Source organism: Anopheles cruzii, chromosome 2 (assembly GCF_943734635.1).
Source record: "Anopheles cruzii chromosome 2, idAnoCruzAS_RS32_06, whole genome shotgun sequence".
In the NCBI taxonomy this organism is placed as follows: Eukaryota; Metazoa; Arthropoda; class Insecta; order Diptera; family Culicidae; genus Anopheles; species Anopheles cruzii.
The window spans coordinates 54,959,911-54,973,242 of NC_069144.1; the positions used below are offsets into that span (position 1 = coordinate 54,959,911).

Here is a 13,332-nt window from a genome sequence, read left to right on the forward strand (position 1 = left end):
ATTGGCACTAGTAGCGATTGCGACACGAACGATTTTAGTGACTTGCTCTCCACCACCATCATCATCACCTGCGACACGATCAGCACCATCAACTGCGCTAGCATCATCACATCACGGATCACGGACACTGCCGGGATCATCTTCGGGCCGGGAGCCCCCCCCCCTGACCACCTTAGCACCGGGGACAGCAGCAGGCACTAGCAACCGGAGCGTGGCCCGCCTGCGGCCATCTTGCCATCAGCCGCGCTGCCAACAGTACGCCTCGCCGACATACGCACACACACACACCAACCTCACCACAACAGCACTTCCCCGCCGGGCCCCGTCCCCTGCCACACCGCACGGCGGGCTCCAGGCCAGGCTCCTAGCCTCACTTTCCGACCGACTCTGGAAACCCTGGACACGAAACACGGACACCGAACGATTTTGGCCCGAAACGGAACGCCGCACACCGCCACTGGGCCTGACTGACACACACACGCAGACACACACACACTCTAGTAGAAGTGACGGGAAGATCTGGGTAGGTGAACCGAACCGTTGGCCCACAATCACCAGGTCAGCACCAGGAATCAGGAATCACCCCGGGAACGAAACGGGACCGGGCCCTATAGCTCGGAGGATCCGCAGGCCGAGAGTCCGTGGGCCGTGACAGGGTGCCAGGGTTTTTTCTTAACCCTCCTTGCGCCCCGTGCGGGAAGTGTTAACAGCACCCGTCCCGTGTGCGAGGCCGTTTCGCTGCTGCTACTTTCCTTCCGACCGCAACGGCAACGGTTGGTCGGACGGGCCGGACAATCGGCATTCGGTGAACGCACTCTACTACTACTGGCACCACGGTAGCAGCGAACGCAGCAGCATTTTTACGGAACGTGTTTCTGATTCTTCGGCTGCGACTAGTGCTGCTGCTGTTGCTGCTGCTCCTGCTGCTGCGAGATGGCGCGACGAGCAAAGGGTTTGCGTGCGCAATCAATCGATAACATCACTCATGCGTACTGCGAGGTCACTGGATTGGTATACAGAGTGCGGAGAGCACGGCACAGCACCGAAAAGGAGGAAAAGAAAAAAAGGATCACAAAACATGGAGCGCTCGTTCGCTCTCTCTCTTCGCTACGCTCACGGCCACTCGGAATTAGTATCAGGCGCGCCTGGACGCATATTAGTAGCCCGTAGTGGTAAAGTGAGTGGCCCCTATGTTCGCCTTCGACTCGTTCCTGACACACACACACAGATACGTGGGGCACCGGTGCTCAAGCTTTTCGCAGTCGTTTCATCCCCGACATCAACTCGCCGCGGTGTGCAGCTACTAGTCACTGCTGCTCCGGTAGGGGTAGCATGTGTCTCTCAGTGTCCCGCGGACTCTCCGATTGATTTCCAACTCTCTCTCGCTCTCTCGGAAACGCGTGCGCACGCACACACACCGTCTCACGAAATCATATGTGAGGCTGCCTGAATGAACGGCACTTAGTCACCCGTCATCCGTTTTTTCTTTTCTGCCTCATGCCTCATGGGATTGCGGGTGAGTTTAAGGATCAGATCGGTAGGCCACAATCCCAACGGCCTGAAGGGGTGTGAGGTTGGACCGTTATGCACGGCCGGTGAACCGGGTGGAAAGTCGGTATCTGAGGCAGCCCCAGGCGCACAGCACGCTGTCAACGCTGTCACCGTACGTATATCCTAGTCCGGTGCGTGATGTTTGTCTGAGTCTGAATGTCCGTCCGGGTGTGTGTGTTGGGGTCGTGTGGTCGTGTGGTCGTATGTACGCTGAGTGTTGAGTGGGTGATCCTGGGCCGTGCCATCCAGCCAGGGGAACTCCTGGAAACGGTCCGCCCGACTGTATTGGTGGCCGCGTCTGGGAGTGTGCCCTAGTTGCGGTGATAGTGGTTGGCGAGGATGTGCGATTGAGATGATAAAGCGTGCGAGGCGATAACGATGATGTTGGCGATGATGATGATGATGGTGATGGCAGGTGCAGAAGTTCCTCCACTCTATAGCCCTGGTGGGTCTAGCTCTACCTCAGCTCGTACCCAACAGTACCGCCTCTCCCTAGCAGACTTCCGTGCCGCAGCAAAATTTGGCGTTAACGACTCGCTACCATTCACACGCCAACGAACCGGAAACCCATATATATTCGAGGTTGAGTCTCTCCACCTCGCTGTACTCCGTCAAACCGCTCGAGTGCCAATTAGTATGCGAATGTGCTCACAGGCACTAGAGTTTTTCGGGGACGATGGGTCTCGGGGTGGCCCAAAACCATTCACTGGCTGGTTACTTAACAGCGAGAAGAAGAAAAAAACCACACAACTACGGGAGTCCTTCGCGGTGCGGTTCACTAGTTCCCGTCCGAGTTCCGGACTCCCGAAGGCGACTTTCCCCGGGGTTTGTGACGTTTTGTGGCGGAAAACCAGGCGCGAATCACGCGATTCCCACACGGCACACGTACACCCAACACCTACACAGTCAAACACACACACACCTTGTCCTCCTCACAGCGACGGCTGTGGGTAGCGCTCGCGAAAACTTCTCGGAGGACCTAGCACGCGGAGGAAAACGCACTGCTGCTACCTGCTGACCTCGACGCTCACTCACTGGCCCAACTGTGGCGAACTGTGGCTTCGGTGGGCAACGATTTTTCCGAGTTCGCCCGTTCGCTCGCCTGTGTGGGTACCGCACCGACACACGCACGCACGCACGCGTTGGTGGTAGACTCTCGGAACGCTCTCCTCTCTGATCGCCGATCATGATTTGCTGTCAGTGGTCGCGCGAGCGGAGAATTTCGCTGGTGCTGGAAGTGCACAAGGTTGCTACTTTTCACGAAAGCGTGCCGCTCGGCCGCTCTCCCGACCTCTCCCGAGTCCCGTGACGATAGCTAGCAGAGCCAGTGAACGAGAGACCAACACCAACAACACCAACCAACCGCACGCTCATTCCGGTCACAACAGAGGCACTGCACCGAAAGTGGGACGAAAAAGCTTCGCCCACCGTGGCAGGCTTCCGTTCCGGCATTTCGGGCACTCACGAGGTGACCTTTTTCCGGTGTCCCTTACACCGCCGAATGACAGGAGCAGGAACATCAAATTTAAATTCGCCGTTGTAACTAGCCACACCGGGTACAAATGAACGGAATCAGATTTAATCAAAGGACTCACTCACTAAGCAGTTCACAACGAGCTGCACTGATGATGTATACAGACTATAAAAATCCCATTGCCCCGGTGTTCGTTCGTGCTCTTGAAGCCGCGTAATGGTGCCGAAGTGATGAAGTGGTTCACAGAACCCCGCGCTCGACATTTCCAATCGCAGCGCACCGATTTTAATGGTGGTGATGAAATTGATGATTCAAAAACCTGTCGAGAGAATGAGTTACAGTTTGAAATCGAGCTACTGGTTGCGCCCACTCTGGAGCTTTCTGCGACTTTTGAGTTTTCTTGCACACATGTCTCTCGAGCTTGTGTGCAATGTGATAGCACACAAAATAATTTTCGTGCATGAGTTTGTGCTGCAAATTGCAGCCATTTCAGGCGTATTTTTGGCGTGCGAAGATAATAGTAACATCGTGAGACGAGAGAAGAGAGTATTGGCCGAGGTAGCATACAAAAAGACGACCGCTCTGAAATCGTCCTGAAACCAAGAACAATGCGATTAAAGGATTAGTTTAGATTTCTGGGTTGATTTTTCCCACGATGAAATCATGTCGACTCAGCTGCACTGAGATTCGTTGACGTGTCGCCCAATCACGGACCTTGAATACTGGCTACACCGGATATCAACACCCACCCTAACCCAGTTCCTCACTGGGCATGCGTACTTCCCGTAGTACCTTCACCGGATTGGGCGTCGTGGAGTCGCCGGAGTACGTTCTGCTTGCGTGCCCCGGGTTGGAGGACTCTCGAAACGCCCGAGGGTCGGCGTTGGAGTCTGCGTGGAGAACCACGAACGAATACGCGTCATTGAAAAATTAGCAATACTACTCACGGTGATTAGGGTGATTCATTTATTTATTTATTTATTTATTTGCATAAATTTAGACGTTCAGCAACGTTAAGAGTTTAGATTTAATCGCTGAGCAACAAACATATTTTCAAAATGGTCGGCTGCGGTTCATATTCAAATGGTTCATATTCTGCGAAAAATGTTTTTTAAGTGGCCGATTCCATAGCGCGACATCCCTCTTCCTCGATTCGCACAATGTATTTATAGTTTTGCTTGACTGTACATTTTATGGCCGAGTAAAAAAGTTATCTACAAAACCATCCGATTTCTACGTGTCGCTGTATTTACGCTCTGGTATACGTAGTTCTGTCCGTGGTTTTGAGAAAACCTATGATGCAAAAAAGAAATAAGTAGAAAACGATGTTTTCCAATAGAAAAATTTGTTGCGTGAAAAAAATGATACGTCAACAAAACCAGAAATCGAGAAACGCGAAACGTGCCAAAATATTTGAAACTGTCTCTCGCTAGTGAGTGAGAATGCGGAGGAATGTGAGCTTCGAAGGATACACAATTTAACGATGGGAGTTTGCGGTTCAGGAGCACCCGATGATGGATGATACCGAAGCATTTTTGTACATGGTGCTTCAGGGCAAAAATGAAGGTGTTCGCGGTGCGATATTTTTAGCGACACGCGCCCAAAGTCCGAAGATAACAGCAATCAACTCGCTTGTGGGCCGTGATGGATAAATATAGTTTCATAATAATTCAGAACAAAGTTCAAAGCATGCTGTCGCGACTGCCGCAATATGTTGCCCTCCAAAAGTATGTTGCCTCGGGAAGCCGCTTCGATTAGCCGTTGACGCCGTGCATCGAAAATCTTGCAGCGCAATTTTCGGTGACCTCCACAGCAACACAGCATCGGCGGATGTTCTTTCTTGGCTTGATCGTTTCGTTGTGTTCTCGGCCGTCGGTAACCTGTTTGGCACGTTCTGAACCTCGTGCGACGATGTTGCAATCGTCGGGGGATCCGCGGGCGAACTCAACGGGAGCTGGGGCTGTTTGAAAAGTGAAACGGTCAACCCGGGCGCCACTTCGAACAATCAAGTAGTACTAAGTGATAAGTAACTAAGCGGTTTTATGTGGCCATCCCAAACGCATCCCTAATTCCCTAATCCCTATGTTGCTAGCAGCGATCGTCGAACCACTCAGCAACCGGTGGGTTTCTGTGGGTTCCTGGTGCTGATTCACTCTCTCTCTCTCCTTGGCGCTCTCGCATGCGCGTGTGGCTCGACGCACTCGCCCTGACCATCGATTCCCTACCAGACCTAGAACCATGAAATCGGATTGTGTAAACAGATGTTTCTAGCTATCAGTTTGGTCATCCTAATTATGGTTTTTGGCAACATTACTTTGCTTTTACATCATGGAAGATCGCAGTACTTTAAGCGATTCAAAATATGTTAACATGGCGATTTTCACGTAACAAACAAAGAGCGTCGGAAGACTCTAGACGATACTCTAGAAAGGACGCTGAACTACAAGCACTTTTGAGCGAAAATGACACGCAAACGCAACAACAATTCGCGAATCAGAAGAATTGTGGAAGATCTAGAAAATTGGAAAATGTGTGCCACATGTAAGACAGCAGGAAAACCGAAAAAACCACATTAAAAAGGAAGTTCTCCATATCGGAAAAGACGAACATTTCTTTCGGTGTGGCATCCACGATTTAGCAGAGAGGTTTGGAGAAATGTATAGCGATGGCACATACTTTAAATAAATTAGAGTTTTTCATTTCAATGCAATAAACATGTGATTTCTTTGAAAAAAATCCGGTTTTCGACTTTTAGCCTCAGTAGATACCTGTTGCGCTTTTGCCGTGGATGCGTAAGTCGCGCGAGAGCATGCGCAGGGCGCTCGAGAGAGCGCCACGGGTAACTCACGGGCAGTTCGACTGAATCAGGTCTTCGCATCATCAGTTCAGTTCAGTTGGTAAAGTTAGTTCGGAAAAGCTGGTCGGTGTACAGTCGGGGCGAAAGGCAAGTGTTGGGTCCGTGCTTTGGATTCGCGTGCTGTGTGGAGTCGTTGTCGTAGTCCTCAGCGGTTCCGATGACTTCACGAACCACAGAGAAGCGGGTGAAAAGTTGAGGGACTGATGACTCGTGTGTGTTGACCGTGATTAGACCCTTCGGAATGTGAGGCAAATTGATGACTAGTTCGTGTGCGGAGTTGCCTTCAGGGATCTTGTTGGTGGTGCAGGAAGGATCACTCATCAAGTGCAGACCTTACAGTGTGACGATCCTGGCCCAGTGTTGCCGGGGGTGATAGTGCTGTCCGATTTTCGTGCACCGCCCCGCGCTCTCCGTCTCCGCACGTTACGTCACAAGCCCGTTCCGCCGAGTCCGTGGATTTCGAAGAAATTTTCAGTTGAATCTAAAAATAAAAATCAGCAAACATTTTTGTTCATCCCCTACGACGTGTGGCGATGCGGTCGTTGTGACGGCGGGATACGCGGACCCCCTTCGCCAAGCACCCGTCGTGGCAACGCTGCTCAGCCACAGCCAGAGGACGGATTTTCTTCTGTGTTCTTCAAACACCGTTTCGGTTGTAGTTTGGTTTTCCCGTGTCCTAAGCGTACCTGGCTGTCCCTGTCTGTGGCTTCCTTCCACTCCGAGTAGCCCGACTTCAGTAGGAAAAAAAACATAGAACACGGTAACATCGAAAACAACTTTAAGCGCACAAAATCAATCGAACGATCCGATGCGCTTGGTGCTGTGTCCGTTCCTTGTTCCAGTGTTTAGGTTTTCCGGCGGGATCGCCTGCGAAGGATACGCGTTGTTCGAGGACCCCACAAACCCCACTAATCAGTTCAATCTCTCCGCAGTATAGAGATTCAACAGGCGCACCCCATCCGTAAAGGAGCAGATTTTGCGGTTTGCGTAACACCATCAAGTGAGCGTGTGTGAGTTTTCCCTAAAGTGTGTGTGTGATAATTACCGAGTGGGCGTTGTGATCGAAAGCGAGAAATAGAGAAAGAGAGAGTGTCTGTGTGTTGGTAAAAAGGAGCCAACAAATCGAAATCAAAATCCAAAACAGTGACCTCAAGTGTGTGTAATCAACTCGCACGGCACGCAGGAAGCTCTTCCGCCACTGAGGAGCGTGTTCCGTTGTCGCCCGGTCCGATTTTTCTCGGTGACCTCTCCAACACCACTCCAACGCAAAGGTGAGTGTTTCGGGATAAGGTGTGAACAGGCCAAAGGCCGCGTCGTCTGATGGCGCGGCAACACGCAAACGATGGGGGGTTCGGAAAAGGAATCAAAACAGGCAGGATCCGGATGCGCCGGGCGGTGGGCGGCGAGGCAGAAGTATCCGCCATTTCGATGGCAGCACGGCGACGACGATACGACCGGAGACCGGGGAACTAAAAATACGACTATCGGCTCGGCGGCGCGCCACGGACCTGCTGCTGCTCGTTTTGCATGCAAAATCGGCTTTATCGCGGGCAAAAAGAGAACTGATTTTATTTTTTTCTCGCCCGGAGCCGAGGGGACGAGAACGCCCCGGCACGCAAGATGTGCACGTCGAGAGCCTGCGGAAGTTGGAGTTGAATAAACTGCTCGGCCCCGGGCTCGATGCTCGATGCGCCTGCAGCGAGCCTGGGCGAAGGCTTATCCGGCACCCCTTCAAGCCGGTGCGTTTCCGTGTGCCGGCCGCCGCCGCCGCCGGGTTCTTCCTGGTCCAGCGGTTGTCACGAAGCGCGATGGAAGCGCCAAATTTATGGCCCCCAATCCGGAGGGTCGAAGAGAGGCTACTTTGCATATCGTACCTGTTTCGGCGAGGCCTTCCCATCTGCCATCGATTGGTTCTCGTGTGGCCCGCTCTTTTTTTTTTTTTTTATTAAACGTTGCCTTCCGTTCCGGTGCCCACCACCATCGTTCTTGGGCGCTCAAAAGGCCAGCATTCCTTGGGCTAAAAAGCGCGAAACTCGCGGCGCACGCGTGTATGCTGCGTACGATCATCCTCCCGCAGAGAGCGAAAGAGAGAGAGACAGACGGAACACCGAGCGACGGAACCAGTTTAATGAGTTCGCAAACCACCGACTGGCTGTGGCCACACTACAACGCAGCTCCGCTAGGTGTCTTGGGGCCGTTAAAAATTAAATATACGTCCGCGCGTACGACGCGCCTTTTCGCGCCGAGCGCAATGAAAAGCGAAAACCCTCAACCCCAGCGCACGGCGAGTGTCACAGGGAGCTTCGCGTCCCTCTGCGGATCCTCGCGAGGCATAACAACAAGACCAGAGACCCCGAGAGAAAAAAAAGCGGGCGGCAAATAAGAACACCAATTGCTTCTTTTCTGAACGCATCGAGCGTATATTTAGCCGCACCGCCGCGGAATGGCCTCCGATGGCGCACGAAACTAATTCACCGACACCGACCACCGCGGCGGCCTGTGGAAGGTGCGGAATCGGTTAGGCAGTGGGACGCAGCTGTTCAAACACCCACTCGCGGAGCGTGTCTCAGGACAGTGGCAGCGACCGGGAACGGTCGCATCGCCCCTCCGGTGGCGAATTCCAAAACTGAAGTACAGGCAAACAAGTGTCCGACTCCGGATCTCCGACAACCGAGAGAGGCTTTCCCCACAGGGCTGCGTTTGGTTTTGGGTTCGGCAGTCGACCGATTGGCGTCCTAATGCGTCATCTATTGCGTACCCAAATCTGTTCCCCGCTGGACACAGTCGCGCTGAGTTCTGCAGCCGAAGCGTATAGCTTCAATTAGCAGATCGTCAAAAGATGTTGTGACGGCTTCCCGCCATCCCGGTGATGGTCGTTGGAATTAGCGGGGGGAAAAACGATGCAAGAAGGAAGCAAAATGGCAACACTCCAGCCCGGCAACATCGCGGGAGCAGCCGCGCGGGGATCGCCAGAGCCGGTTTTATTCGGGCCCCAGTTGAAGGTCGACTCACCGCCAATCCACCCCACGAGCTGCATTCCTAGGTGCCGGCCGTTTCAGCGCAAAGGAATTTCAAGTTCGCAGCGTGCCGTAATTTGCGCCAATTCGGTTCGCGATTCCTCTGTGGAGCTCGGTGTGGAGTTTGTGAAGAATTAAGATGCTACCGGCGATGGCGTAGCTACGATTGGTCAACTGTGTTCTTTTGTGCCGTTTGAGGTCCTTCAAGCTAGCGAGCGAGCCTTTCGGCGAGGGTTTGAAGTGTCTCCCGCGGTAACGTAAAAATAAGTCTCGCGATCTTGATCCCATTCCGAATCACGACGGGCGCGAGATGGCTCGATTAGCTGCGGTTACCCCATCGTTCTATTTTGGCCACGTGACAAGGTCACACGTGCTGGGACTTGGGCGTGTTACAAGCAATGTAGCGTCGCGTCGAAAGAATGATCACCCGACACCCTTGGGCAGGTTCGGGTCCTGAGGTTTTACCCTCTAATTACTCTCATGAATCAGGACGACAAAAATTTGACGTCAGAAGGACAACTTTCTTGCACGGCCATTAGATGGGTGATATGTGTTGATATCTTCTTAAGCGATATGTGATCGCCATCTACGTTGGCAGAAGTAGGCTGCGGAGCCTCAAAAACATTTCACTACTTTGGCCGAAACGTTTCTTTTAATCAAAGTCCAAGCCACAGCTCTCTAAAATTCGTGAACAGCTACGAATCGCACTAGTTGTTGGTGGATTTGGGACCCTGAAGGATCTCGCTCAATCAAAGCACAGCATTTGCACTCAAATAGCAGCTCTTTCCCCAAAAGTCCCGATACCATGCGGCCAGTGACACTAGCTGCACTACTTATTGACCCACCTGTTGCTGTTGGCTGCAAATCATTCACACACACGCGGGCGCCCTTTTTCCTGACCTACAAAAATAGGTGGGCCACCCCCAGTGGGCGTGAGAACCCGGCCGTCTTGGCCGTGCTTGGCCATCGATCATGTTTGGGAAAATGCGTCGCCGTCGGCGAGGCGCTTCGGTAGCCAAACAGTAACCCTAACCTATTTCGCGCCGAAATGTTGTAACACCCCGATGTTGGCCCCGAAGGTAAGCATTATTTATAATTCCGTATGCGCCACCCCCTGGGCCCCTCTTCTGGGGCGCATCGGTGTTTTAAAAATATGCTCGAAGAAAAACCGAAGATCGTTTTTCTCCAATTTTTCTCAAGTGTGTGGCCTCAAGATCTCTCGCGATCCGCGGTGGGGGCCGCATGCGCACAGTACGCCGCTAGGACACACTGCGATGGCATGTGGTTCCGAGGTCACACACACACACACACCCGCAATTTGGTGGTGAAAACCCTTTGCATTCGTTCAGCCCAAGGCGGGCAGGTCGGTGCTGGTTGGGCCGCTCCGGCGAGAGTTCCTGGCGGGTGCGTCAGCTCGCCTCCACCAAACGGCCACCCCGTCTGCGTGTGTGTGTGTTTGGGACGATTCGGATGAGTATTTTTAGCCCCAAATCTTGAGCGAACAGCAACAGGGCCTAACCGGCAGGCCGCAGTCGCACATTTCGCGCCGCTTTCCTCGATTTCATTCGAGGGTTTTCACTCAATTTCATCTGGTTTCGGTTTTTGGGCAACCCGCTAGCGGCCAAGGAGCAGCGTTCCGATACCCGATTGTGCCTTCATTTCGGTTACAAAACTTTCCACGGAAGTCGAAGTGTGGCAGGGTGTGGTGAGATTGCAAATAAGTAAACTATTTAACCAGAAACGGGGCGAATAGGGAAAACCGGGTGGCCAGGCCGGCAACCGAAAGTGCGCAAACAACACGCAACAGCAAACGTGACTAGTGCTGCTTGATGGCCCATCCGACGTGACATTAATGTGTCCAGCCGCGACTTCCGATAAGATAGAGGCGATAACACATACTGCAGGCCCAACAGCTTTCTTCGGAGAAGCTCGGCTTTGGTTCCCGTTAGGAAAGGACGGTAAATAAATGCGACGCGCCTATCAAACGGACGGTTACCTACATTCCCAGTGCCCTCGAATCCGCGGCTTCACACGCCGTTTTTATCCCACACGATAAGTATCCGCTCCGTAGCAGATCTTCACGTGGAGGCCGATTAATGGGGAGTTATTCTCGCCGATTTCATGATAGGCTTCTTACTCAATGATTGCTGTCAGGAAAGCTGCTATTTCTGAGCATTTTGAGAAGCACATTAAGATTAGTGAATGTTTCATGCCCGAAGTTTGTTGGTCGCCTATAGTTTAAACCAATTTAAATGGTTTGTCTACCTCATATCAACTACTAAAAGCTGGTTTGTCACCAACCTTGGACTCTCTTCGAATAGCAAAAAATCTTACGACACGAAATCGATTCGACCTTTCGGTTCGAAGCATTCGACCGTTCAAAAAGCACAAAGCCACAGTGAGTTTGCACGTTATCAGCACAAAAAGCAACACCTTCCCAGATATCGTAATCGAATTACCAGATACGTGATAAAAATGGCGTGTCATTCGATTAACGTGATTCGGGTGTTTGAGTCGCCAATTGAGACGCAAAAACCCCCTGGCGCGCGATGACTCACAGCTATAGGAATTGTGAATCTCCGACTGTAAAAAGTAGCATCTCTAACGCTTCGATTTCCATTTGTTTTTCGTTGCAGCATTTCGTACAGCCCTAAACATTTGAGGTAGGTTAGGTAAAGTGATTAGCTCCATGCGTTTGCTAAATTCCCATCCAATATCCTGTGATGGGTTTCGTTAAGCGACACGAACGTGTCAGCAGCAGCTGCCCAGGACGCATCGTTCGAGACACCAAGCGACTGATGAACATACAAACAAAATTAATTTGACTCGCCCCAAACACGTCCCAAACTATCAGCGACTGCAACTCTGTATGCTGGACGGCTTGTTACCATGCCCGGGGCGACCGATCGACCACAGCCAAGTTATGTTATGGGGCCCAGCGAACGTGTGCTGTGTTGACTCAGCCGCCGGTCGGTCGGTCGACCTTCTCCGGCACAAATCCTGTGTCGGACGCGAGTAATCTGTTTTGACTGCGAACACAGTACCAACAAGGCAGATGCGGCTGCCGGTCGGGGCATTAGGTGCCCTTCGAAGCGGAAGCGAAACTAGGCCACATCAAGTGAGCGCCGGGCTTTCGGATTCTCGGGTGTTGCAACCGGCCGCTTGTTGATTCAGCTAAATATCAATCGGTTCGCGGTGGCAGGTAATGAGCAGGTCTTCTTGAACCGATGGAAATGTGCCGTTTCGGAGCGGAAATCTTACGTAACGCGTCGCCCGTTAACTCTTTCCCCGCTTTGCGTCACGCTGACGTACGTAGCGTCGCGCACACGTCACCTCACACAGCGACCGCGTTGGTCAAACACGAAGAGGACACCCCGGTTTCGCCGGTTCCGGATGTGGTCGAGGAGGAGAAGGTCTCCGTGATTGATGAGTGTGCAGGTTCCAAACCAGTTCTTCGCGTGTCGTGACGAAGACATCGGGACGGGACTTTCACTTTTGCAACCAACTTTGCTGTCCGACGACCTTGAACTCTTCGATCGCGGCTGGGTCCAGCCGTTGTGCCTGGGATGGACAGTTTGATCCAGCCGCTCGAGTGTCATCCAGTGGACCAAAGAGTCGCGTTGTCTTTCGCTCAGCAACACGCTAATTGAACTCGAATTCGAAAATAGATCCTTCGTTTTAGTTGTCTCTCCCTCGTTGCGGGCCGTTTACATAATCGGATCGGAAGTTCCGATTGGATCAGCGGTCGGGTTGCGGGTTCGGGCGATCGAAAACAACACGGGAAAATCCAGAAAACCTGATGCAATCCGGGGGATCCGGGAAAACAATCGGCCTCGAATTTATGTGGCAAGCGTCGTTCGGCCGAGACTCCTTCGGCCCGCGGTCGCGGTCGGGCAATCGGTTGGTCGAGTTGGCGAGGCGGAAAACGAAAGTGGATTAGCGAAACCGGTGCGGACCGCGGATTGTAAAATTAGAACCGTGGGCCCCCGCTCGCGCCTCCCCCGAGGGCATCAGCATTTTTGGTGTCGATCTTCGCCACCGTGCCGTGGACTGACAGTTGGCAGAAGGCAGACTTTTTCCTGTTGTTTTGAGGATGGACGAGGCACGATGGACCAGATGCTCGGACCACACTCGAGAGCGGGCTTAGAGTGGTGCCAAATTGCGCGATGGATTAAATTACGGTCGGGAAAAACAAACGGGCAGAGTAAGCGAACCGTTGCGAGAGTTACAGGATTAGATGGAGCTTTGTTGCAATGGAGGAAAGGATGTATTTTTGGACCACACTGCCCGGTTGGGCCAGGTTCATTTAAGGTTCGCAGGTTGATCCATCTTATTTCACTTGAGATACCTCAACTTCCTGTTGCACGTTTACCTTCCTTTAAGTTAATACACTTCACAGGGTGACACAAAATTTGGTTTGATTGCTTTAAAGC

The 13,332-nt window shown here is 52.4% G+C and overlaps 1 protein-coding gene across 5 annotated transcripts in view; it reads left to right on the forward strand.

Moving 5' to 3' along the window:
• The first annotated feature begins 5,959 nt into the window (after positions 1–5,959).
• Positions 5,960–13,332, forward strand: part of LOC128267967 (PDZ and LIM domain protein Zasp-like) — a 39,723-nt gene continuing 32,350 nt past the window's right edge. For all 5 annotated transcript variants that reach the window (XM_053004936.1, XM_053004937.1, XM_053004939.1 and 2 more), the window contains exons 1-3: positions 5,960–5,980; positions 6,815–7,153; positions 11,536–11,562. The gene's annotated coding sequence lies outside the window, so the exon portion shown is untranslated. The remainder of the gene's footprint in view (positions 5,981–6,814; positions 7,154–11,535; positions 11,563–13,332) is intronic.